Raw genomic sequence first — 26,080 nt, forward strand, 5'->3', positions numbered from 1 at the left:
GTGGTGCTTTCTGTCTCTGGGGATACCGCTGGCAGACCGAGCTTGCTCTGCCCCGGGGAGCATCCCGGGTGGCGGGCGACGGGCGACGGGGACGTGAGGGGCCTCCATCCCTCCCCCCCGACACTCAGACAACTTCGGGGCGGCGGGACCGGGCTCGGCGGCTGAAGCTGCAGAGGAGGCACCCGGCGAGAGCCTCCGCCCGCCTTCCTGGCCAGCGGAACCGGCGGCAGGGCGGTCCCGGCGGGGACTGTGCCTGCAGGGGGCAGAGCTAGGAGCCGGCTGCCCGGGTTTCTAGGGCTTGACGTCCTTCCAGCTAGCCCGACCCCCTTCCCGGCACAGCCTGCCCTCCCCCAGCAGAGAAGTCCCGAGAAGTGGCGGCGGGGTCCCTCACCCTCCCCCGGGCACGGTGATGGGCCGGGAAGTTTGGCGGCGCGGGGGTCCGGCCCCCTGCCGCTGAGAGCCGGCCGCTCCGGGGCCGGTCCCTTTTCCGAGGAGCGGGAGGGCGCCACAAAGTGAAATCCATGAGGATTCTCGGGCTTCTCCTGGAGAAAGGCTCGCATATGCTGCAGTGTCTCTGTGGAAGGCGCCTGAGATCCAGCAACAGCCCAGGTGGGGAGCGCGCGTCCTTGTCCCCACTGCTTTCTCGTCCCGGCCCGGGCTGGCCCCGTTTCCTCGCCTGTCCCCCTTCTCCCAGCCTTTCCCACCCCCCTCCTCTTCAACTCTCCTTTTTCCCCGCTTCGCCGGCTCCCCGCACAGGTGGCCGGAGGGACCGGCCGCTGTCCGCGGTGCTGATCCCACCTCGGTTCCGAGTCCCTATCAACCTGCGATCTCCCAAACCAGGGTCTCATGTCGTCGTGTATTTCCTCCTCCCCCCCTCCGCCCCCAAACTCGTGGTACCGTTCTCAACCCATTCTTCTATCCACTCGATACCTCCACCCTACCTGTGTTCCCTACTCAGGTACCTGCAGCTCTTATCCAGATAGAATTTGCCCTACAAGTCTCTCTTCCCCACATGAATTTGTCTCATATATAGACCTTACTGGTTTCTCCTGTCACACCTGCACCCACACAGAACCTTCCCACAGGTCTTCCTTTTCCATAAAGGACCCACATATCTCCCATCCTACCTGGAATCCCCAATTATTGCTTCCATTGTCACCTGATGAAGATAAGGATAACCTTTCCCAGAGTAGCTGTGGCCCTGTGTGACTCCAGAGTTGGGGCTGGGCCTCCTGTAATGGCTTTTATACCCTTTGTTTGTAGTAGCAATGCTGCAACATTTTTCTGGGGGAGGGTGTTGAATGTGTTCTTGATTGCTTCCCTAGAAGCAAAGGGAAATTCCCATCTACTACTGGTGGGGGATTGGGAGACTCCCAACACCTCTCTCAGTTCCCAGTGTGCTGGGGAGGGAGCATTGCTGGAGGGTGTACCAAGGTGCAGAGTGCAGTTGAATGAAGGGCTGAAGAATGTGCTTGATCTTTGCATCCAGACACTTTGAAGAATGGGAAAAGCACGAGTGCCTTGGTTTGTTGTGGCACCCCTTGGTTTTAGGGTGATCTCGTTAAAGTGTTGTTTCTGCAATTTCCGTAGTTTTGTGAGTCCAACTTTCCTTTTCTACAAGACTGGGTAAATGTCTGTAAGAAAGAAACACAACATTATTAAGATTTGCAGAAGTTACAGCACTAACTCTGCTGCTTTGAGCTTGACAGGGCTTTAGTTTGTGCTTGGCTTTTGACTAGATCTGCTTATCAAAACTTGAACATTGTAATCTTTTGATACTAGATGCTTACAAGAATATGTTTTAGAGTATTGCTTTGGTAACTCTTCTGTTGTTTCCTAACATGATATCTTAGTCATAGAGGACAAAAATTTCCATGCATCTTGATATTTTCCATTGAAAACAAAGGCTGTACTTGGGGGAACACTGAAGTAGCCTGGATTCCCTTTTAGGCCTGCTTGTTAGTGTTTTGGCCCTTTGTTAATGTTTGTAGACACCTGTTTATGCCTCAGTATCCTCTTCCCTCCCACAAGACTTGTGTGCAAGTTGTTGTCTGGGACTGGCTCATGGAAATAGAGGATGTGCTTTAAATCTTTGAGAGAGTAGCTTTGCTCCCTTGAAAGTGTTTTCTGCCCTGCTTGGAAGCACTACACAATGAATAAATAGAACAATCTGTGCTTGGAAGCATTACGCACAGTGTTCTCTTTTCAGTGAAAAACTACACTGGCATTTTCTTTTTAGTGCTCTGTGTGAAAGTTTGGGTTGTGTCACTTGGAAGCCTGGGGCTGTGAAGAGTGCAATAATCTGGTGAAAATATGGCCATAGGGTGTAACTTCAGTGAAACAGAAGCTGATGGTAGTCCCTTAGTAGTTGCCCTGCTACTGTTGAAGCTTTACTGGTGAGGCTGGTGCTGAAATATGCTTGATGTATATGTTGTGATTGAATTTTTCCTTATCTCTCCTACTCTGATGGAGTGATACTGAACATTGTGTAGGCTTTGTATTTTATGATGTTGTGCTGTGAGGATTCAGTCCTTGGGGAGCCATTTCCTATTGCTATCTCCAGGTACTAGCCCCATGCTGCCATGAGCCTGAGCACTCTAGATGTGGCCTGTTGCTTTAAGTCAGGCTTCTAAAATGTTTCCTTTTCTTGGCTGCATTTGTTCCTTTTTCCATTAAGGTTGGGCTTTATGGTTCTGAAAAATGTGCAATTAAAATGAAAGCTTCCATCTAGAAAGGGGTCACTGTGGACCAGGCCTGCTGGAGGATGGTTCTTACTGCTACTTCAAAAGGCAAGCATGTTACAGGAGATAAGTGTATACTGCTGTAACAGTCCTAAAGGTGTAATGCTGCACCCAGCATGGCACTATGGGGGCTATGGCAGTCAGAGATGTAAACCAGCAGAAGGATTATAAATTACAGGAGAGGAAGGACCATGGAAACATGGACTACTCCAGCAGTGGCCTAGAGTGCTGTGAGCTAGTTAAATGCCCTTAATCCTCCAATCTGAAGTTATCCTGATAGGAGATGATTTATACCAAGCTGTTTGGCACCTTGTGTGCTTAAGTTGAATGACAGATTGAGCAAGCCCTTTGGACCCCACCTATCTATGTTTTCTTTAATTCAAATAAGTCATAAAGATGTAAGAATGTGTTTAAAGTTAGATTCTTACTCATATGTTGTGCTGACTTAGAGCTTTACACCACTCCTGATTCTTACAGAAATAATCATATGATACTTCAAATAAAAGCAGTGAAACATTAAAGATAGTTGTACTCTACTGAGCAGCTGTGTTGTAATGTTTGCTAAAACATTAGTAAGCTTTTTGTTATTGCTGTATCAAGACCTCCCCCCTCTACTCATAGCTAACTCTAGCCTGTTGTTCTCTTATGCCCCACTTCTGAGGTCTGCTGACACTTGTCTTAGTCTGGGAAGGGGCAGGCTTCTTTGATTGCTTGAACAGCACCTTTCTTTATGGGGTTCAATGGGTCTCCAGGCACCATAAAAGTCTAGGTAATTCATAGCAGTACAGAGCAAGAAATTTATTCCTAGTCCTTTGTGTATTTCTTTGCAAGTACTTAAGCACAGCAGCATTCTGTATTATCTTCCATGTATTTCACTTGTTATCTTAGTTTTAGAATTTGTAAGTTGACTGATGGTATTGTATGTGCAGAAATATTTCCCTTCTGGATAATGCAATCATAATTTTGTTATTTTTAGTTAATTTATTTCCTCTGCTAGCACCCTTTTCCCCTTTAATTGAGGTGTGGTTTGCCAGTCCAGAATTCATTTTGCTTTTGACTTCCTAGTCCATGCTATGACATTGATAGCTACTACACTTTTAAACTCAAGGTAAGCATCAGATAGTGATTTCAGTGTTGATGTAACTGTGAATGGAGTTGTGAAGAACCATTTCAGATGACCTCTACCTAATTGGCAGCAACTTTGGTGCAGAAAGCCATGTCCCCACAGACTATACTAATTGAAGCATGGAGATTTCTGCTAGTGAGGGTTTCAGTCATCCTCCATAAAAAGTTCTTAAGTGGCTATTCAAATTGTCTCATGCCTGCTTTGCCTGTGGCTCCTATACAGATTCTTCTGTGGGATGTACAATTTCTAAAAAACATATCTCACACCATCAGATCAACTAGCAACAACATTTATCAGCAATGTTTTCAGCAGTAGGGGCCTGTTTGTATCCAGAGACTGATCTGTTCACAAACATTCCAGATAAGAGTACTTCTCAGTTTAAATCCCTATTCTGCACATTGATAGCCCCTGAACTTGGCTTCCCTGAGGCTTTTGCACTGGTAAAATTTGGAGATGCACCTGGAAATATGCTGGTTAATACTGCCTTTACAGTAAATTAAAAAAATGTCTGGCACAATAGGTCTTTCCATTTCTCTAAGCATTACAAGGCAAATTTTGTTACTTGGGACAATAGGAATGAACATTCTGCCTTAGAAGGCAGGATCAAATTGTGGCAGTGCTGTTTAGCCTCAATGTTATTGACACTTTGTCCTTCCTGCAGCATGTCCCTTTCTTGCCATTTTCTGCCACTGTTCAGAATGTGTCAGTGTCCCTGCATATATTTTGCCTTGACTCCCTCTTCCTGTTGTGAATCTTTGGAAAAGTAATACTTGCTGACCAGTGGAAGTCAAGTACCTGTGCTGTTCCGGGATAATTCCTGTTGTTGACACTCATCTGCTAGTGGAAAGAATACCTTTGTCTGATTTAGTTTAATTGACCTGGGAAATGAATTAACCAAAACTCTGAAAAATCTTTTATTTTATAATAGGAGCACTCCTCTAGGGTATTATTCAAGAATAGCTATAGCATTTTAAATCCACTTTCCTTTATTCTGGAGTAACCTTCTCATGTAGACATATGCTAAGCATCTCTCCTGGAAGCTCATAGTGCTTGTGCATCTTTGTTAAAAAAATACTTTCCTGTTGAGCTTGAAATGATGGATTTGATAGAGTTTTATTTGGTGACATTGCTTGGGTTCTTTCATACAGAAGTTCAGAGATATAGATTATAATGAACCTAGTTATACACATACGACTTTTTAAGTGCATGAAGCCAGTTCTGTGTAGTAATGCAAAGGAAATTCTGTGATGTCATACAGGATTTTATTGTTCTGTTTGCATATTTCATAAACCTTCAAAAGCAAATGCAGGTCTGTGGGACACCTTGGGTGTGAGGTGCTTTGGCAATGCAGAGCTATCAGTCAGATGTCTGAGTTTACATTGCTGGGAGTCTGGAATTTCTGGATTTTCACCCGGTCTTCTGAGTCTTGAAACTTGTGTGGGTCCTACCAGAGCATTACTGATACAGGATCGTATTCATGAAATACTTTACTTTCAATGAATGATCAAATTTAGGCAAGATAAGCTTTATTTTCTGCAGTAGCTGTAATCTTAATTAAGTAGCTGTCTGAAGTAGAGGCTGGCTGGTTTGTGGCCGTTCTCACCTAGAGGCTTACATAGTTTTGCAAAGAAATAAAATTTAACTTCTTTCACTTCCCAGAATAAACCAAAGAAAAAGGAAGATCTTGTCTCAGTTTGAACATCATGTGCAGTTGTGACATGTTACAAACTGTAAGTCTCATTGGGAAATGCTAGCCAAGAATTTAATAAAATATTTTATGAGCTTTTACATTGATTGTCCTGAATAACTCTATGCACAAAATACTGTCTGCTGGGTTCCAGTTTTTCCAATTGAAAAGTAACAAAAGAATTGAGATTCATAAGCAGATATTAAAGCTGGTGAGTTTCAAAGCAAATGCTTTCACCTTAAGAGCTGTGTGAAGATCGTCGGGTCCCATCCACCCAAAGACCAAGAAGTATTTCCGGAGGCAGGTCTCAGTTCAGCGAACCATCTCAGTGCACATTTGCTTGCACATAGTCCCATTTTAAGGTCATCATGTGCTTGAACACTTACCAGAAGCATTGTTTTAGATGAGTGGCTTTCAACATTTTTTAACGTGTGTCATTCCTAAAATTCTCTGTGTTTTTCTTGTCCAACAGATGATTGATATTAGGCTTGTTTTCTGTTTTCAGCAGACCCCTCTGGAGATATTCACCCTAGTCTAGTGGAAGGTGTCCCTGCCCATGACAGGGGGATTGGAACCACATAGTTTTTAAGGTCCTTTCCAACCCAATATAGATATGAATCTATTCACAGCCAATAGTTTCCAGTTCCAAAACCCTGTTTTTTAAATTAGCTACTTTGTGAGAGCTACTCTCCTACTGCTTTGTGAGAATGATCAGCTTCTAGACTTTGTCTCCAAAGGAGTCCAGTTCTCTTCCCACAGCCCTTTCTGCTGATTTCCTTAAAGCAGCCTGTTCCTTTTTTGCCAAACTGTTTCCAGTTGTTAGTTCTAAGTATTTTAAGCCAGGCCATACAGATATCATCAAAAGTTCATCAGGCTCCAAAAGCTTATGTGGTGGTAGTACACAAAGCTTTCAGTTGTATGAATAAAAGTTTGCTTAAAAGGCCTTTAAGTAGGTTCCTCCTCTTGGAGGAAGAGAGATTTATAACATTTAATAACAAAAATAGCATTTCTTTCCTTTGCCTGAAATGGCATGGAAGAAGGTAATCATGTTTTGTATGGCAAAGCATTTTTCTAAATGGCATGTTTGTGCTTTTCTGGTATTGTGGCTGCGATTGGTTGCTGGGCCTATTTGCATATGCTAAATTGCTGTCCTGGAGATCTGTGAAAACAACCCAGCAAAGCCAGTCTCAGCTGGGAGCATGGAAGCTGCTGCTAATTTTGTGACAAGCCACCCACAGCCCCAGTGTGAGTCATTATCGTTGTTTTGTTTTACAGAAGTGGGCACTGAATGCTTCCAGGATCCAAAGTGCGGATTATCTGTGGAATTGTATTTATTCCCTTATAGCTTTGTTTGTTTCAGATAAGAGGAAAGAATAGGAAAAAAGTCCATTCTAAAACCCATGAAATAATTAATTGTTTCCCTATTAGTGTCCTCTTCCTGCTTTAATGCTCATTCACATCCATTTTTTCACTTGAAAACTCACTTGTGGGTAGCCTGGCAATCTCACTACTCACTCCTAAGCAGCTTTGTGCCACGAGGGGTCTGGGTGGGCAACAGTAAGTACAGTGAGATGAAGCAACTTGACTGCAGTTGTTGCTTGTCTCTGGCAGAGCTGAGCCATGGGGAGTTTCTGCTCTCTGTTCTTGTATCCGTCCTGCTAGTTTCCCAGCACAAGTGTGCATGGAACCAGCTGGGGCATCTGCTTGCTGTAAGTCAGGAGTCTCATCTGAGAAACACACCAGCCTTATTACCAGGGTTATAGCCCTCATACCCAGTTGCTGATGTTGCTGGTGCTCTGCACTGGAGACAGTGCAAAGGGTTGAAAGAAGAATGTTCCATGCCTTGTGCTGGCATTGCGACAGATTTAGTCAATTTGGTCCCAGTGTTTGACCTTCTATGGTGTCCTCTCAAACAGACTTTGGTGCCCCAGTACCTGCAGGGACTCTGGCCGGATGCAGAGGAAATGCTGGGTCCTTCAGGAGAAAGGTCCAGGAGCAGGAACATGAAGTGAAATGAAAACCAAAGTGCACAATAATGATGGTACTGCTGATGGGACCAGGCAGACAATGTGCTGCTGCTGTTTTTCAAGTTCCTGTGACTTACTGTTGCCATTGCTTTTCCTCTTCCATGGTGGTTTGCTGGTGGAGACATTAGCTCTTAATTTTATGTGTGGATAGCCTATATGCAGCAGGCTCTGGTCTCATGCAAGACATGGATGTTTATAAACAAAATCAAGTAGTGTTCAGAGTATGTTTAAAGGAATCTGACCCTACATGGAATCACAGCAGTGAAATTTGAGCTCAGACCCTGACAGTCAGGCACACCTCCTGTCCTGGTGCTCCCCTTGCTTCCAGCTCTGTGTGCCCAGGCCCTTTACTTACCTGCTTCCTCAGCTTAGAAATAGCTTAGAAGTATTCCAGGTGGCATATTGGTGAGGCTGGAGGGACTCCTAGGCATTGCTTTTGAAAGGCTGATTTCCCCAGGTATTCGTGTTCTGTGTAAGCAAGTATAATCTTTGTAAATATTTGGCTGGTTGATGAGACAAATATGTATATAAATATTCATGTAGGGCTCAACATCCTGTGGCCATGCTTGGATGTTGCTCTCCAATGACTGGGCTTTGCCTTTATGGCATAAACGAAGAAACTCAGTTTGCTCTTTACTCTGTTTCTACATTTGCTGGAGTTTCTGTGATGAATCCTTTACTGTTCTCACACTAATGAAGCAGTTCTGGGAATATAATTCATGCCTCCCAATTGCTTGCAGGCTGCTCAGTTAGTAAACTGGTTCTTCCCTGCCTCTACCTACTTGGTAAATGGCTGAAACACATCCTACATCTCACTGGAGATCTGTTGCTGGTTCACAGCATCTCTGCCAAGAAGGTGACACAACTTTGTTTTTTAGGGTTGACTTGAAGAAATATCCAGACAGGTTTTGGGGGTAGCCAAGGGTGCTTCTTGGAGACTGTTCTATGGCCATATATGGCCATATGGCACAAGGTGGCCCCTGCACCATGGGGAGAGATCATCATCTATCTAATATTCACCGAGGAGATGGGTTTTTAATAGGAAAACTTGGCTTGGGCATGACCTGAATAAGAACACCAGTCCTAAGGGCACAGAGAGAGAAATGCAGAGCTCTCAAGTGTGTTGGAAAGGTGGGTGTGGGTCTGACTCCCAGCTTGAGCTCAGCCTGGAGATGTGTCATTTCTGTTTCTCTCTTGTCCCCCTGCTTGCTTGGGTGAGCTCCAAACTCAGTGCAGTTTTCAACCCTTACAACCTTTCCCCACTGCTTTGCTGCTTCCAGGCTGCAGCAGCAGAGGATGGGACAGTGGTGTTGGGGGAAGAAAGACATCTCTGTGATTTATGAGAATGTTCATTTGGTTGATGAAGCACCGCTGGTATTAAACTTTAGAGAGGAAAGATGTGCTTGCTGCTGAGTGAGCACATGTTGCCCCACTGACTGCCAAGGACCATCTTCTGTTAGTAGTTTCTCTTTAAGCCTTGAGACCAGGAGCCAGTGTCTTAATCCCTGTTTCAGCCTTGCTTTATCTACAGAACTGTTGTGTTACAGACCAAAAGCTTCACTGGTTTACTAAAGACTGGAGGGCATTATTTGGCAAAAAATAAGCCTCTCTGGAAAAAAGTTAAAAAAACAAGACAGACATATGGAGTCAGTATCAATTAACAGAAAAATATGAGGGTAATTAAACTGAGCTAGGATAAAATGTTCATCTAGCCCAGTATTCTTTCTCCATCCACATTAAACAAATAGAAAAAAGTAAGAAAACAGCTATATCATAAGTCCCCCAAATGCCCTCCCAACTGCCAGCTATTTTCTGCCTAGGAAATTTTCTGAGTCAGACCTAGTTCAGTTCTCAGTGAATTTCTCTTCCATGTATTTGACCAGACTCTCTTTGAGTTCATATGTATTTTTAGCATCATAGTGTCCTGCCAACAGGGTTTCCCCAGACCTGTTGCATGAAGAAATCCGTAATTTCCTTTGTTTTCAACTTGGTTCTTTCTGCCTTGAAACTTAGTATAGAACGAGCTGGTAAATAACTGACCTTATCATGATCCCCAGACACTTTTGATTTAATGTACCTCACACATACCCCTCCTAAGATGCCTCTCTCACAGTCTAAAGATTCTGTTCTTTTTTGTTGCCTTTCTCAAAACCATTCCCCCTTCTGGTAAGTGCTTGTTGCAATGAGGGAAGTACAACAGCAAACACGGACTATTATAACATGAAGATGGAAGGGCTAAATGTGAGAAATTAACTGAAACATCCTCTTGTGCTTCTTTCTAATTTTTTTTTTTTTCCCTTAAATGATTTTCTTATTCCTGTGTATGGAAGAAGAATACTCCTGGGTTTACTGGTGGCTCATGTTTGCTGTACATGTTCTTCCTCGTGAATTCTCTCATCCCTGTGGCTGTCAGCTCTGTGCCCAGCTCTTCAACAGAGGCTAAAGCAAAGGGCAAAGCAGTGGCACTGTCAGACAGCCCATCTCTGCATTACATTTCCATCAAACAGCTCGAGTAGGCATCTCGCACAAATCAGTTTGCCATGGAGAAATGAATCCTCAGCAGATCTAAGTTTCCACAGTTGACTAAAATTCAGTGTGTCCTCCAGAATGAGAAGTCTATCTTTGCATAGCAGGAGGCTTGGTCTAGGCTGGCTTCCATGGCATGCCTTGTGTAGTGGCATTCCCCATCCACACTTGGCAGTACCTGTTGCCAAAAGCAGCTCCTGCATTTGTTCCCTGAGGCCACAGGCAGGCATCTCACTCCCTCAGTCCTTCTCTTGCCTAAAGCACCAAGATAAACAAGGCAAGGCATCTATTTGCTTTGCTTTCATTTATGATGGACCAGATCTGAGCTCCCATCTACAGGGGCTCACAAACAGTGGGGTTGGTTCATCTGGAGAGGTGGTAGTTAATTGTCTTGTGGGATGCAGAAAGAGCAGGATGGTGAATGGGCTCTTACAGCCACATTAAGTTTCTTCGTGCATCGGTCCTTGCAAGCCTGTGATTATACTGATAGCTTGGACTGTATGTGGGCACAGCTTTAGCCAGCTGTTCAGCCATGTCAGGACATGAGGATGGCCACGCTGAAAGCTGTGTGTGTGATGTGATGTGTGGAGGATCACCTTGAGACATGGTTTCTTTCATCTTTTGGATGCTTTGAACTCCTTTCTGCCTGAGGATCTGGGGTGGTGGCTGGCTGCCTGCTGGCCAAAGCAAGAGCAGGGGAACAAGTTCAACACTGATGAGAGATGGTGGAGTGAGGGCTGAGATGTTGCCTTTCCAGTGCAGGCCTCTGCAGCTGTCCTGGGTTTGCCAGACGAGAGGAAGCAGAGTATCTGGGCTACAGCTTAGCTCTGTTGTACAACATATCTCCTGTGTGGAGAGATGAGTAGCAATTTAAACCTCGTTGATGGTATTGACAAGATCTCCACTGAGTGCCTTGAGGGTTGCTCAGTCTGACCTTTAGACTGTGAGTGTCTGTGTGTAACTCTACCCTGATGCTACCACACCTTCTCCTGCCTGGTTACCCCATCTGTACAAGGGAGACAGTGCTGCTGCCCTAGTAAGGTGGCTCTAGGACTAACCCCAGTCCTGTACCAACCACTGAAGAACTGGAAGTTTCAAAGCAGTTTAAAATTTCTGGCTGGACAGTGGAACTGGGGGAATGGGTTAGGATTTTAGGTATTTAGCAGAAAACGTACCATGCAAATTTTAGAGTACAGCTGAGATTCCTCATTTGTGTGTTAAGAGGCATTTGAGACTCCCAACTGTTCAATAAGCTCCCATTAAAAGCCCATGCATTATAAAATGTCTCATGGATAAAGTATTTAAGGTTCAGTGGGAGTACAGCTTGCCAGAGAGAATGTTGGCTGCTTAAGAGAAACACATGAGGGCAACTGCTTTCTAAAGGGTTAAATGTGACCTGTAAGCCAATGCCTGCAGGGTCAGTGAGTGGCCAGCCAGCAGCTGGGGTAGCCAGTGATGGACCTGTGGGCAACAAATGCTCCTTCTGTCTGCAAAAGAGCTTTGCTCAGTGAAGGCTTCCAACACAACACTAAACTTGATACAGCCATTGGAAGTGCTCTGGTGCAGGTCTTTCTGAGGGCAGAGCCTCTAAATATTAATGGAGGTGTCTCAGGAGGTAGATTTCAGTGAAAACAGGGTTTTCTCTGTTGTTTAGGGCTTGCTTAATCTCTCTACATCACCTGCAGGCAATGTGGGCTGTGACCTCAATCAGCTAGTTAATTTTAAGCCAGTGCTTTAATGGTTTGCTAAAAATGTGCTTATTCAGAGAAGGAAATTTTCATTGCTCAGGCTTAGGTGTATTATAACATGTAAGTGATTTTAATGATGAAAGGGTAAATAACACTTTGAAACAATTTTTAAAATTTCTATAAAGAGTATTAGTAGCAGTCAGGAAGTCAGATGGTAGGTAGTTATGCTTATCCTCTGATGGTAACCCCTTGAAAGTTACTTGTAACATTATATTGTGCAGTTACATTTTTATCTCTATTTTAAAAAATGAGAGAAGCTCAATAAACCAAAATAATTTTATGGCTTGTGTCAATAGAATATGTTCTTTTAAATGCTGAGAAGGAGTTAGTTACAGAAACATGGGAAAGACAGGGAAGAGATTGTTTTTCTTTCGTGTTCAGTATGTTCTTCAGTCTTTTGCTTTTTGATGACTAAACTGTTCTGCATTTGCAATTGAACACTTGATTGGAAACTCTTGAGAGTAACACAAATGGGGCTTGATTTTGAAAAAAATATTAATGATTGTTTGCCTAATTTGTGTGTGTAATCAGCATGATTGCCACTGTAAATGGCCATCTGAGAACAGAGTTTAAGATTTTCCTCTCTGCTCTGTTTTCTCTCTCTTTTTCTTAAGGTGCCAGCTTCTGTGATGTCTAAATATTTCCTATGGAAGTTTAATTTGGTAATACATTTATTGATCTCCTTTCATCTATTACCTCTCTACTTTCAGATGTTTGTTAAAAGCCTGAAGATGATTATTACCTTCTGCTTTCTTCTCAAGTCCACTTGATGCAACATAAGAGATTCTTTCATCTAAGTGGTTGAACTTGCGATTTAGAAAGTCAGATCTCACTGGGGTTTCTATGGATTCTTACATGGCCCTAGTAGTATTTAAACAGTTTCCTGGCACGCATAAAGGATTATTATGGCTCTCATCTGTCAAGTCTCTTACTCCCTCCTGAGGAGACATGTGCATGCAGGGAACGTTTATTGGTGACAAGGTGGGATTTTTTGTTTTGTTTTAAATATGTGACAAATTAACAAGGTAAGATAAATGAGTCTCTAGAGCATTTTCTTCAGGCACGCTGAGAAACTTGGTTTGGCTTAGGGATTTGTAGGGCAGATTCAGTCTTTGAGCTGATATAGAGGTCCTTCTTGTAGGAGCAAGGTACCGAGACTGCAGTTCCTCAGTGTTTTCACTCTTGTGTAGCAGAGGGGAACAGGTTTATGCTCTCATCATCCACAGACACGTATTCTTAATCCCCTCCCTGTGCTGATGCTAGTGGTGAGAGGTAAATTAGAGTAGGAAATTAACTTTTTTTTTTTCCACACCTACCTATGCTTGTAGCAGTGAGGTACTAAACCCCTCACCGTGACATTTGCATCATGTTCATTGGTCCTGAAATTTTTTCCATCCTGAGATACACCCAAGTCAAGTCTAAAAATGAAGTGCCCCTCCCATTTTGGGATGTGACTCAGACATTTAGTTGCAGAGGTGTGAGAGCCATGGCAGTAGACAAATATCCCCTGCATCATTAATCACGGGATGAAGAGCATACTGGCTGATTGCTTATTGCCCATGGCCTTTCATTAAGAGTAAACTCAATTTTCCCAGTATCGACAGCGGTCTGATGGAGGGGCTGTGCTGCCTGTCGAGCACTGAACTGCAGAAAGCAAACACCCAGATCCAGCCATATGTCAAGAATGATACCAGCAGTGTATTTCCTTCTTTTTTTCTGCTCCATTCTTTCTTTCCTTGTCAGAAAGGAACGACTTCTAGGGAAGAGCTGGTAAATATACCAATCCTGGCCTGCCTGTTAGCTAGGAAATGCTGTGACTTTAATGAGCTTTGAGTGGGGAAGCTGGCTTTTGTTTGTATTTGTCATTCCTGGCCTGGATTGAGCTTGATTTAATTATAGAAATGTAGTATCATTGTCCAAAAGTCCCCAAGCCAAATAAAACCTTTGTTTTCTTCCTGCCCAGTCCTTCTGATCCTTTCCATAGATCAAACATTTATTGGACTGTGAGGAGGAGTTCTGGAAAGAAACAAGCAGAGCATCCATTGCTAGGGAGCATCAGTTTCTGCTGTCCCCAGCAGTGCTCTTCCCCCTGCCCTGTCCAACCAGCGGCCCTCTCCATCAGCACAGCTTGCTCGAGCATCTTCCTCCTCGTTCTGAGAGCTGCTCTAGCCCCTTGCAAACACGTAATTATAGACATGAAAAAATAAACTTGTTCTTATTCAGCACCTGATAAAATGGTGACTCAGGCATTTTCCTTCTGCATTGGAAATGTAAGTTTTCAGACATTCAGAGTGCTCACCAGTATGTCATCTGAATCCTAAAGGAGCTGTATCTGTCCACTGGAATGGCAAAATGATTACAGATGCAAAGGGCCATGTGAAGGCTTTCATAATAAGTAACTTTATTTGATCATATGTTGAAGCAAACCAAGGTCACTTACCTGTGTCTGCACTTACCCTTGCAACGTAGTTATCTCAGCAGGACCTTGACCTGCACCTAGCAGTGGGCTACAGAGATTTTATCTTCATAGATTTATCCATTACTGATAGTCAGGATAAATATCCTGCCCTTGATATCAGTCTGCAGTGGGTTTTGCTAGGCAGACCCCTGCTAGGGGATCTGTATTCTGCCAGGCATGCATGAAAGAAAAGCAACTGGGTGTGTGTAGGGGAATGCTGAGACTACCAGCTTCTTGCTTCACCTACTAGACAGCACTTGTGTGCAGGGCCTTTGCCTTAGCAGGAGGGAGCAAAGCCTGGAGCATGGGAACTCTGAAAAGCATCTGCACTCCTGGGTGGTTTTCTGGGCAGTAAGACTCCATTAAATCCTAACAATTCAACTGTTTTGCAAAGAAAGGTGAGAGATAAAGCAGATGACCAGGAAGGAGATGTCTTAGAGAAGCCGATTTGTGGCTTCTCCCTGCAGACAGCTTCATCCCAGCTTCTGGAGGTTTCACTGAAGCCAAACCTGCACTCATGGGGCTTCATACAGACAATGTGCAGCTGTGTGACCTTTGGATGAGTTGGCAGTTGGGTTAAACACACAGGAATGAATTGGGCCAACTTGGCAACTAGGAGCTCTCTGGCCACTGGGGCTGCAGGTCCAGCCTGGTATATGAGAGAAATAGCGGAGTAAAGATGCCTGATCAGGTTTTGGATGGCACTTGTGGATAGGATGATGATACCCTGTTCCTAATAGAAAGATGTTTCTGTGCTGTGTCAGGAGATTGCTTGTATACAGGCTGGAAGAAAGGTACTTGCTGAAAGGCATCAATCTTTCTAACTGCTTCAGTTGAGTTATTTTTAAGCTCAGGGCAAGCAGTGCTATGAATCCCATCCCATTAGAGCTGGAGGAGCTGCAGCCAGCAAGATGGGATTTCTGGAGCATGAGACCCCTCTTCCTCCTGCCCACGTGTTCTGTTCCATGTAAAGAAAGTCCCCAGGCTGTGGCAAAAGTGGAAGGATACCAGGGATGCAACTGAAGCAGCCGCACCCTATCTCTGTGGGGCTCTGGGAGGGAGGACTTGAAAGTCCCGGTAAGCTGGGTAGATACAGCATGTTGCTTGACTTTTAGAATTAATTCATTAAGTAGTGTTTTATTGCATTTATCATGAGTCATAGGATAAGTATTTACATAGCACAGGTGCTGGGTTAAGAATGTAGGCAACAGATGTACAAATATGTGTTTTTTTCTATCTACCTAAAGGTCTCTGAGGACTTTACTGGGATCAATTATTTCTTATACCCCTTCTGTACATGAGATTTTTTTAATATTTTCAAATAATTCAGGCAAGACATGCATTCATGAGGAAAAAAAAAAAAAAAGGCTTCTCCATCTTGTGCCCAACCTATACCTAAATCTGTCACCTCCTGGCACCTTTTCACAGAAATATACTGAACTGAATCCAAATTGGTGGCTAGTCCCTCTTTCTCCAAACATTTACACTTCCATCAAATGCTGATGTGGTTGAATAAACAGGACCCCTCATGAGAAGGACTGTAGCATCTCTGAAAATGAGCCAAAATCTTTTAATCATAAAGAGATAATCCACTAAGTAATTTGAGCCCAGCAGTCTGCAGGGCAGGGGGGATGATTTCTGGCTTTGCTCCCAAAGATTCAGAAAGTTCTCTGGTGAACTTTTGCTGCCCTAGTGAAAGAAACGGAGGGGAAGGCCAGAAGAAAAAGACATTTGGGTCTGGGGTTTTGATTTTTCCCATGCTAACATAACTTACTAAGTAAATGAAAAAAAAAAATCTTGCTTTGCTCTGTTTTCTTTTTGTCTCTTGGGGAAAAAGTTGACGTCACCTTTCACAGGATATTTCCAAAGGATCTGTCCCCAGGATATTCCCTACATCTCATTCCCCTCTGACAAAATGTGGGAGCATTTTTACTGATTAAAAAGTCTTGCCCTAAACATTCAGGGATATGGAAGCAGCGGTGCTTTACAAATCACAGTCTGTCATGAAGTGGCTGGTGAGCCTGTCTGTGTGTTCCCACTGCCTGGGATGGGCACTCACTGACTGTGTCTTAAGCCTCATAGTGATCTTTGCTGTTCCCCTGTATCATGGGGTGGAGGCAGTCATGGTGACCATACCTCTCTCTGTTGAAAGCTTTGTGTTACACTGCTTTGGGTCATCTTAGGTCAGCAGTGGCAACCTCCTTGGAGGCTCTGTCCCTGAGGCTTAACCAGCCAGAGATGGGACTGTCAGCCTAGAACTCTGAGTCACCTCTGACCTCTCACTTAGCTGAGTCACCTTTGTGGGTAGCAACTCATCATGAGGCTCTGTCCTGGAGTGTCCATCAGGAATTGAGAGACTCATTCCTCAACCTGTCTTTCTTCAAGTAGTAATCCTTTTTATTCTTTTTCCTTTAGGATGTTTGCACTGAATTTGGTAGGTATAGAACAGAGATTTGCATTGAATTTGCTTTGATCTCGCTCAGTCCAGCAGCAATAGCACTGTTGATGTCTTCATCCCATAACCACATACTCAGAGCAGCCAGTGTGTTGGTCTAAGTTATGCTGCAGCTGAAGCATTTTACTTTTTCTGCTGTTTTTATTATCCAGGATAAGCATATTGTAGCTAGATATGCCTACCAATATGCTCAAATACATCTTTGGTTCAGTTGCACTCCACCTGTGACCCATCTTCCATGGGACTTCCCAGTTAAACTTCTGTCCCAGAAGCAGAACCAGGACTACTCTTGTCTTGGACCATGCTTAGTATTCTTCTCAGTGATGTGATTATTCTCAGAACCAAAAAATTTTGAGCAACCAACTCTTTTCAGCCAAGTCTCTGATATGCCCAGCTTCTGCCACTTGAAGGGAATGTCAAGTATTTTCACCTCTGACAGAAAAAGGTGGCCAAATTATTTTCTAAAAAATATTCTTAACTTTGTGGCTACTGTTTCTTCTGCAGTAGAATTCTATTTCTACTTACTTTTGAAACTGGCAAGAGATATCCAAGTAATGCTAGGTAGTTTTTCAAACTGTAACCTAGTTTAGATACATATCTTTCAATGATAACCCATGGCAAGCTTGAAAATCAGTGATACAGACTGACAGCTATTCCTGGAGTCATCTAGCCTTGAAGTATCACCCCATTTCTGGTTTTTGTTTTCTTGTTGTTTTTTGTTTGGTTGGTTGTGGGTTTTTTTGATTTTTTTGTCTGTACTGCAATATTCATAGAGTGAAGCAAAGTAAAGAACTGTAAATAGCATTTTTATGTAATTTGTGGTACCAAATAAAGTGCTTTGCATGCTTATCTGAAATAATCAAATCAGTTGTGCAAAATTCAGTGCTCTTTCTGCTTTTTCTGACACTGCACAAATATCCACATAGTGGGGGTAGGGAGCCAAAATAAGTATAATTTGGGGAGCAGAGATGCAGATGGGGAATAGCTGATGTGAATCCCTGTGGAAAGGGATGAGCCCATCAAGCTGGCTGTGAAGAATGGCCCGTCAGGACTGGACTGAATTTGAATGTGTCCTGGTACGTTTTCGTAGCAAAGCAAAAAATCCTGCAGCGAAGCAGGACTGATCGAACCCTGCCAAGGGCTCACCCAGCCCGCACCGGAGCAGCCTCCACACCTCCCATCTGCAGACTGGGTTTGATCAGGGTGGGAACAGCTGTGGCTTTAAAATGCTCCTTGCCATATGCTACAGTGCTGCTTGTGTTTGCCAGCCTGACCCGCGGCTTTGTGTGACACAAACAAAATTCTGAGTCCCAAAGCTGCATGCTGGGCAGCATGCATCCTTCTCTGTCTGCTCTTCAAAATATTCTCTGCACTTTTTGTCTCTATTTTCCATTTTTTCGTCATCTGTATGTCACCAGTGTTTTCGAAAAAAAAAAAACAAAAAACAAACCCAAACAAAACAGAACCACAACAGAAAAATAAAAGAACCCAGTACAAAACCAGCCACATGCTGGTTTTTGTTTGTGCTGTGGCTGCCAGCACCCCTCAAGCCTCCTGTGGGCATTAGAGCCAATGTCACCCACATCATTACCCAGCTGCCAGACAGGTGCTGGCAACTGGAGCTGCTTTCTGCAGAAGCAGGGAATGGCTGGGGCTTTGCAGGACACAAATGCTTTCCACAAACATATGCTTAAATAAGAGGCAAACTCTGCCTGCTCTGCAGCACGGAAATCTTTACTCCTTTCAGACAGGTATTTGCAGGGCCGGGCCCTTAAGCTCTTTGAGGGGTCTGCAAGAGCTGTTGGTTGTGTTTGTGCAGCTGTGCTTCAGACCTCTCACATCAGGTGCTGTTAGCGTGCAAGGCTGCCAGCTTCATTAAGGGAATTGTGCCCAAGGCCTTTCTTGCCTTCTGTTTTAATGAAGAGCTAGAGCATCCCTCTGATGCCTCCCTGTGGCTGCTTGGCCGCAGGGTTTCAGGGAGCTAGGATGGGTTTGCCCTCTGCCCCCAGAGCTGATGGGGCTGGGGAGGGTGCTGCTGCTGCCACCTACAAAGCCAAACACTGGGAAGGGGAAGGTGAGCTCCTAAGAGCACATTTTTCTACTTAAACCAATTAGTTTGGCTTCTGCAGATGCAAAAAAATTTGTCGTGCCTCTTTAAACACTCCCCCCTATGAAAAAGCTGTGTGTATTTGTTCTTGTGTCCTGGGGACAAGAACCCCTCCTCAGCCTAAGTCTCTCCATCAGCGACCAAATCCCTGGTGGAGCTGGCAGCGCTGAGGCAGCCCTGGCAGGGATAAATGGGCCATGCACCCTGCGGCGGGCACCTCGGTGGCACAGCGGCAGGGACAGATTAACCCTGTTCTGCAGAACCGGTGCAGCTATCACAGCTGGCAGGCATCCCAGAACCCCAGCTCCCTGGGCGGGGAGGGGGGTGGGAGGCACAGCCTGAAAATCTGCATGTGAGTTGGGGAGCTCCAAATAACTGTGCTTAGGCAGAAGTCCTTTAATGTATTTGCCGAGCCCTGCCTGTTTTCTTTCTCTTTGCTGTTCTCTCTGCAGCCGTCACAGGAATGCTTTTTCCACAGGGAAATGTATTTTCTGTGCCTGGTTTGTGATGCATGTGACACCTTCAGTGGAAATGAATGCTTCTCCAGCAGCATTTGCAGGCTTCTGGGTCCCAAAAGGAGATAAGGGATTTTTCAACCTGCAGCCTCAGGATCTCTCACTAGGGTATTTTCAGGGAACACCTGTAGAAATGCACATCTGTGCCTCAACCATGGAGCCATGTTCCTATGCCCAGCAGGTTCCCAGCCTTTTCATTCACTGAAGATTATTCAGTTCAATAACAATTAATTATTCACTAAGAGTAGTTTTGAATTCTCACTGGCGTTGAGAAGGTGCCTGTGGGACCACGAGGAGATGGGCTTGGCATCGAGATGTGGGCCTGATCCATGCTGGCATAGTGGCTCAGAGCTGCCTCAGAGCCTGGGGGCTGGCAGCTCCTGCCAGGCCAGTGCCCCACTTCCCAAGGGGCAGGTGAAGGGCTGGAGCCCCCTGCCAGCCTGTCATGAGCTCACAGAGGCAATGACAGCAGAGGAAGAACCCCTGGGGACCCCAGGAGCTCACTTGGGTTGCTGTGCTGTAAAAGCAGAGCTGTCCTGGACCCATGTTTTTCCATCTGTGCAGATACACAGAACCAGGGGTTTATTGCACTACAGGACACACTTTTTGCCTCCCATGAGACAGAAACCACCAGCTCTGGTGCTGTAAGGTGAGAGGAGGAGAAGGAAGCCCCCAGCCAGTTTGTATTAAAGGATGTGATAATGATACCCCTGTGGTTGGTACCCAAAGGAGCAGGCTGGTCTGTGTCCTGTCTATGGCCCAGCAGCAGAGGATGATACCAAGCTATGCTGAGCTGTGTGCTGGGGCTGTCACTGCCACTGTGCCTGTGTGTGCCAGACTCGACATCATGAGGAATGTGAGGGGGCTTGGCCTGCCCCTGGTGCCCCTTTGGGAAGTCCAGAGCAACTCTCCAGATCTACACTCCTTTTGCTTTTGGGGCTGCACTGAGTGCCTGAGCCCTAGTTCTGCTCAAGCAAAAAGTGGCTGCACATATTTCTGTTCACGTTAGCGTAGCAGGCATTGGTTGGCAAGTCTTTGTAATTACTCAGCACTCGTAGAACCCCTAGTTTCTTCCCCTAGCATGTAGCTAACAAGGTAGAGCACTAGCTGTGGTCTTTCAGTCATTTTATTCCAAAGAGAGTTAGTCTTATACCTGTGCTGTGCCCAGGGCTGTGCTGCAGTTACAGGAGGATTATTCTGGCTCTTCTTGTACCTTGTTCAAAACAAAATCCACTGGAAAAATTGTGAAGAGTGTTGGCCCACTGAGACTTTGCAGCATCCTGAGTATGCTTATTATTTTCTGTGATCAATGGCACTGCAAAGGCTGTGTCCCAGGGTAAGAAATACGTAATTGTATAAACAAGGTATACTGGGAAGGAAAACATACCCAGGAGAGAAAGCAGTGGTGCGTTAGAAATAATGGGCTCTATCAGAATGGTTTTGTTGGGCAAGGTAACCTCCAACATTTATTTAAATAGGCCAGAGATCTGAGTGACTACTATATTCTCATTTTCTAATATATTTGCTAGTCAGAGAGCAACTATTAGTAAAGCGTCCACTTTTTATAGCCTAAGTTAATTTAAACCCCAGCTCTGCAGTGCTTGTTCTGTAATACCCACCTAACACATTTCTCTGTGTAGGACAGAAGGGTATTAAGATAGGGATATCTGCATTTTGGGACACCTGCATTCTGTGATTCTATGATGATTTGTGGCTTTTTTCTGTTAATTTTCTGCAAATTTAAAGATCTTATGTAGAACAAATATTGAATAGATGTTTCCTGAAAAAAAATAATAAATCTTAAAATATTTGCCTCTTTGATCTGTTTTCAGTTCTTGCTGCGGAGTCAGGGTGTGGGACCAAAAGGACTGTGGAAATTTCCTTTTCCTAGGCAAGCAACTACTAATACAACACAAACCCATTTTATTCCATTAAAATGGAATATAGTGCTTGACATTAATGCTGCGGTGGAAAGCTGTGTGCAGCCTCTTTCCTACGTTAATTTCCTATTTTATAGGACAAATTACAAATGTTAGGCTTGCATGACTGGCAAAGCAAGAACTGCTCAAGGCGACATAAACAAATAGCTATGAATAAAAGACCTAGCAGGGACTTTCACAACTTGCTTGTAGACAAATTTAAAAGGAATAAATGTGGGGCCAAGCTAGTTAGCTAGTGTTTTGGTTTGTGTTCTGTGCATCTATATTACCCTGCAGGTTTTAGCATCTGGAGCTGATGTGGTAGTACATCTCTGTGAGTGGTGCCCTTTGCTGCTTAGCATTATACCCAGGGACTCTCACCATATTTTGCTAGACATATATTCAGACAGCTAAATGCAGCATCTAAGCTTCCCAGCTCTGGCCATTTGTATAGGATGACTAACATGGATGGTAAAGGGGCAAAAGCTGCCCCTGTTGTCAGTTTTGTGTATGAAACAACCACAGATCCAGACTTGGGCAGCTGCCTTCTGTTTCCTAGTCCTGGCTTGCAGCAACCAGGACCAGGCAGGAGGACAGAAACATGTAAGAAAGTGTTTCATACCTTTTCAGGGATAGAAAAGAGCATGGGAACCCAAATGATCTCTGCTTAAATTTAAAACAAGGTCAGGATGGTTAATGATGTCTGTTTTAAGGCTCTAATTGGCATCTGACTTGGCTGCCTAGAGCTTGCTTGGAAATCCCTGTCTCCCTTTGCTGTCCTGGCCCCTGGCCTGTCTCCCTGGGACATTGCAGGATGTTGCTCTCTGTGCTGTTAAACGTGTGATTTGTTCCTCCCTGTTGCTGGTTGTTTTCATCTGGGAGTGAAGGTGACCTTGGTGCATACTCAGTTTTCTGGAGTCTGGAAAGCAGATCAAGATCTGTGGAGGTGAGCAGGCATTTCTAGGGTAAGTTATAGAGCTTTCCATTTATCATGAAGCCCTTCTAGCTTGGAATTTGCATTCGGATTTGCAGGGTGTAGAACAAAAGGGCTGCAAAAGGGAGAAGCAATTTAACTCAGTGCTGAGAGAACAGTGTATCCAGGGTTTGGGGCAGTGCCAAAAAGTTTGGAGGCAAAGAATGAGATTTGAAATATTTAGCTCAAAACTCCAACAGAAAAAGTTTCTAACTTGTTCAAAATACTTTCAATGAAGCACCCTGATTAAAAAGATAGGCAAGCACTTGCAGAGAAAAAACATCTTTCCTTGCTTTCAGTTCAAGTTTTTTTTTGTGTGTGTTTTTTTTTTTTTTGTTTGTTTGTTTGTTTGGTTTGGTTTTTTTATGCTAGCCTGTTAAGTGGCACGAATCCACCAAATGTTCTGATCAAACCACAGACCGATTTCTTTTTTTAAAATGTGGAGATGATAAGACTGTTTTATTGACGTGTCACCTGCAGCATGGGGCACCTGTGCTTCTGTCACAGAGCTGTCAAGAGCTGCTTTATTAGATGATAGAAAAATCCTTCCTAGGAGTAGTTCAAAGCTGTAAAACTTCATCAGGAGCAAGTGGCAGCCCTGGGCAGGAAGAAGAGCTTGAGGAGCTCTTGCCTTGAAAAAAAATGGCCTGGGACAGATGGATTCACCTGGTCAAGGTCTAAGTGGAGGCTGCATATGTGTTGCTGGGCTGCAGGTGATGGGTTACTGGTGGGTTGCTGGGTTGCAGAGGAGTGGTTGCTGAGCTGTAGATGGGTTGCTGAGCTGCTGCTGATCCATCCGATGGGTGAGCTGGGTGAGGGAGGGCGTGGTGTCTGTGTCCCTGCGGGCGCCAGGTGGCAGTGCTGTCGCAGAGAGACCTGTGGGGATGGCTGCAGGTCCCCGGATTCCTCTGTCCCCCTGCATTTCTGCGGGGTGCGAGAGAATGTCTTGCTCAGGCAATGGCCTTGGCTTCCCCGGCAAAGGGCCACAGCCCCTGCCTTTGAAGATGTTGAACATCCCTCTCCTTTCACTGATTTCCAGGGCATGGTAATTTTTCAAGTTTTTTAATCATTGCTTTATGTTTCTGTTCAAAAGAAAGTGGCAAGTTTGACCTGAGCTATTTGAAGGTGCTAATCTGCTTCACCCAGCAAAGCGGGGCTGCAGGTCATGCCTAGGGGAAGTGGGGTGACCCTGTGGGCCCGCAGCAGGTGCCTCATTTCCCTCGCTCCTCTTGAGCACATTTCCTGGCTGCCAGCAGCCCCATTTTTCTACAGCTGACTCTACAACATGTCCTGGCCCCTGGTAAAATTTTCAGGGGCAGCTTTGCTGCCAGCATGAGACCCAGCTCCTCTCTGCAGAACAAATGAACAGCAGAAGGGTACCAGGGACAGCACCGGTGTGAGGATATTGCTCCAAAGGTAGCTGCTTTCAGACTCCCAGCTTGGCTTGCAGGGGTGCTGGTGTATGGAAATCACAGTGTAAATGAATGAAGTCTTCCAAGCTGTTGTAAAATACCTTCTTCTGCATTTACCATTTAGGGGCTCGTGGGGGGTTTCCTTCTTTCTCTTTCTCCATTTCCTTTTTTTTTTCTTTCCCCTTTTACTCTTTTCCCCTTTTCTCTTTATTATTTTATTCCCCTATCCTCCCGTTTGTTGTTTTCCTTTGACTCGGGGTGTGGAGAGGATGGGAGCGGGTCGCTCCTCCAGCCGAGATACTCTTCGGGCCGCAGTGGCCACTGGGCGGCACTGCCGCTCCGCAGCCGCCCGCCTTCCTCTGCTTCCCTATCTCGTCCTCTCTCGCCTGGACTGTGTGCTCGGTGGCTTCTTTGCATAGTGTTTATACATGCAATTTGATAAGTGGGGCATTTTTTGGAAGCGCTTGCAGGCGTTAAAAATGGTGAAACTAAAGAAAAGACGGGGGAGGGATATTTCAAAAAGGGCATAGTTTAAGGTAAAAATCAGTCGTGTTTTCCTTCCTATATGCATTCAAGCATTCATGCACGAAGCTGGACTGATGTAAATAGGCAGTGATTTTTATTTTAATTTTCTTAAATCTATGTGGGTTTGAGCATGAACGCTCAATATCTCTTTCAGCACTTGCAGTGCACAGGGCTGGTCTGATGACTAGTCAAAGAGTTGTTGTCATGTCTCTTGATGTGGAGGTATGTGGTACATGGCCAGCCCCAGGGAAACAGTGTTGGACGTTCGTGAAAAAAAAATTCAGGCTTGTACTTTTCCTAGTTTATTCCTGTGTTTTTGCACACATCAGTGTGAGGAGATGTGGGAGGGGAAAGTGGGGCTGGTGGGGCTGGTGGGACTGCTGCTCTGCAGCCGCAACACCAAGTCTTCTCCTTATCGCTTCTCGGCCTTTTGTCTAAGATTACATGTATTATCTGTTTTTATCAGTTTAATATCAGATACGTCCACGATGAGAGGACTTCATATTAAATGGGGTTTTGGATCTGTGATGGAAAGGGCTGCGAGGCGTGGCACGGCACACCCTTGTGCTGGTGGTGTCAGGCGAGGTGGAGCAGCTGATAAGGGGGTGGCACCTCCCTACCCTCACCATCTCCCCAGGTGCCCTTAGAGAAGAGATATGAGGCCCTGGACTCAGAGAATCAGGCAGAGGACAGACAAAAGGAAGATCTGTCTGGAAGGTCTCCTGTTCACCCCCCATCTACCAGACGGGTTACAACTACAGCTACAAAGAAAAAAAGAAGGGTAGTTGTAGTTGGTGACTCCCTTCTGAGGGGAACTGAGGGCCCTATATGTTGACCGGACCCATCCCACAGGGAGGTCTGCTGCCTTCCTGGGGCCCAGGTGAGGAATATTAGTAGGAGACTCCCCCAGCTAATTTGGCCCTCTGATTATTATCCACTGTTGGTAGACCAGGCTGGCAGTGATGACATTAATGAAAGATGTACTAAGACAATTAAAAAGTACTTCAAGGCACTGGGTTGTTTAGTTGATGGGTCAGGAGCACAGGTGGTGTTTGCCTCAATTCCTGCAGTAGCAGAGATGAATGAGGAGAGGAGGAGGAAAACCTATCATATCAATAGGTGGTTAAGGGATTGGTGCCACCGGTGGAACTTTGGGGTTTTTGACCATGGACCAAATTTCACCAAACCTAGTCTCCTCAAACGAGATGGTCTCCATCTATCTAGCAAGGGCAAAAGGACTCTAGCCTATAAGTTGGCGGGGCTGATAAGGAGCGCTTTAAACTAGGTTTGAAGGGGATGAGATTGAAACCGGGCCCTCCAGAAAGAAGCCCAAGGGTAGACAGCCCAAGTTAAGAGCCAAATCAGCAGCCCAGCTGAAGTGCATGTACACCAATGCATGCAGCAAGGGCAACAAACAGGAGGAGCTGGAAGCCATCGTGCAGCAGGAAAGCTGTGATGTAGTCGCTATCTTGGAAACATTGTGGGATGACTCCCATAACGGGAGTGCTGCCATGGGTGGCTACAGGCTCTTCAGAAGGGAGAGGTAGGACAGGAGAGGTGGAGTAGTAGCTCTGTATGTTAGAGAGTCTCTTGACTCTGTAGAAGTTGAAGTCAGTAACAATAAGGTTGAGTGCCTGTGGATCAGAATCAGGGGGAAGGCCAACAAGGCTGATATCCTGGTGGGAGTCTGTTACAGACCACCCAAGCAGGATGATGAGGGTGATGAATTATACTACAAGCAACTGGAGGATGTTTCAGAATCGTCAGCCCTTGTTCTCGTGGGTGACTTTAACCTGCCGGACGTCTGCTGGGAACTCCACACAGCAGAGAGGAGGCAGTCTAGGAAATTCGTAGAGTGTTT

At 45.0% G+C, this 26,080-nt stretch overlaps 1 protein-coding gene and 1 non-coding gene across 2 annotated transcripts in view; both read left to right on the plus strand.

Annotated features, from left to right (window-relative positions):
* FGF12 (fibroblast growth factor 12) overlaps nucleotides 1–26,080 on the plus strand; it is a 217,674-nt gene that overhangs the window by 77,541 nt on the left and 114,053 nt on the right. The gene's annotated exons all lie outside the window — the stretch shown is intronic.
* LOC115598799 lies at nucleotides 24,634–24,784 on the plus strand. The gene has a single exon (XR_003987931.1). It is a non-coding gene; the product is annotated as a U2 spliceosomal RNA (small nuclear RNA).

This window comes from Calypte anna, chromosome 9 (assembly GCF_003957555.1).
Source record: "Calypte anna isolate BGI_N300 chromosome 9, bCalAnn1_v1.p, whole genome shotgun sequence".
Taxonomy (NCBI): Eukaryota; Metazoa; Chordata; class Aves; order Apodiformes; family Trochilidae; genus Calypte; species Calypte anna.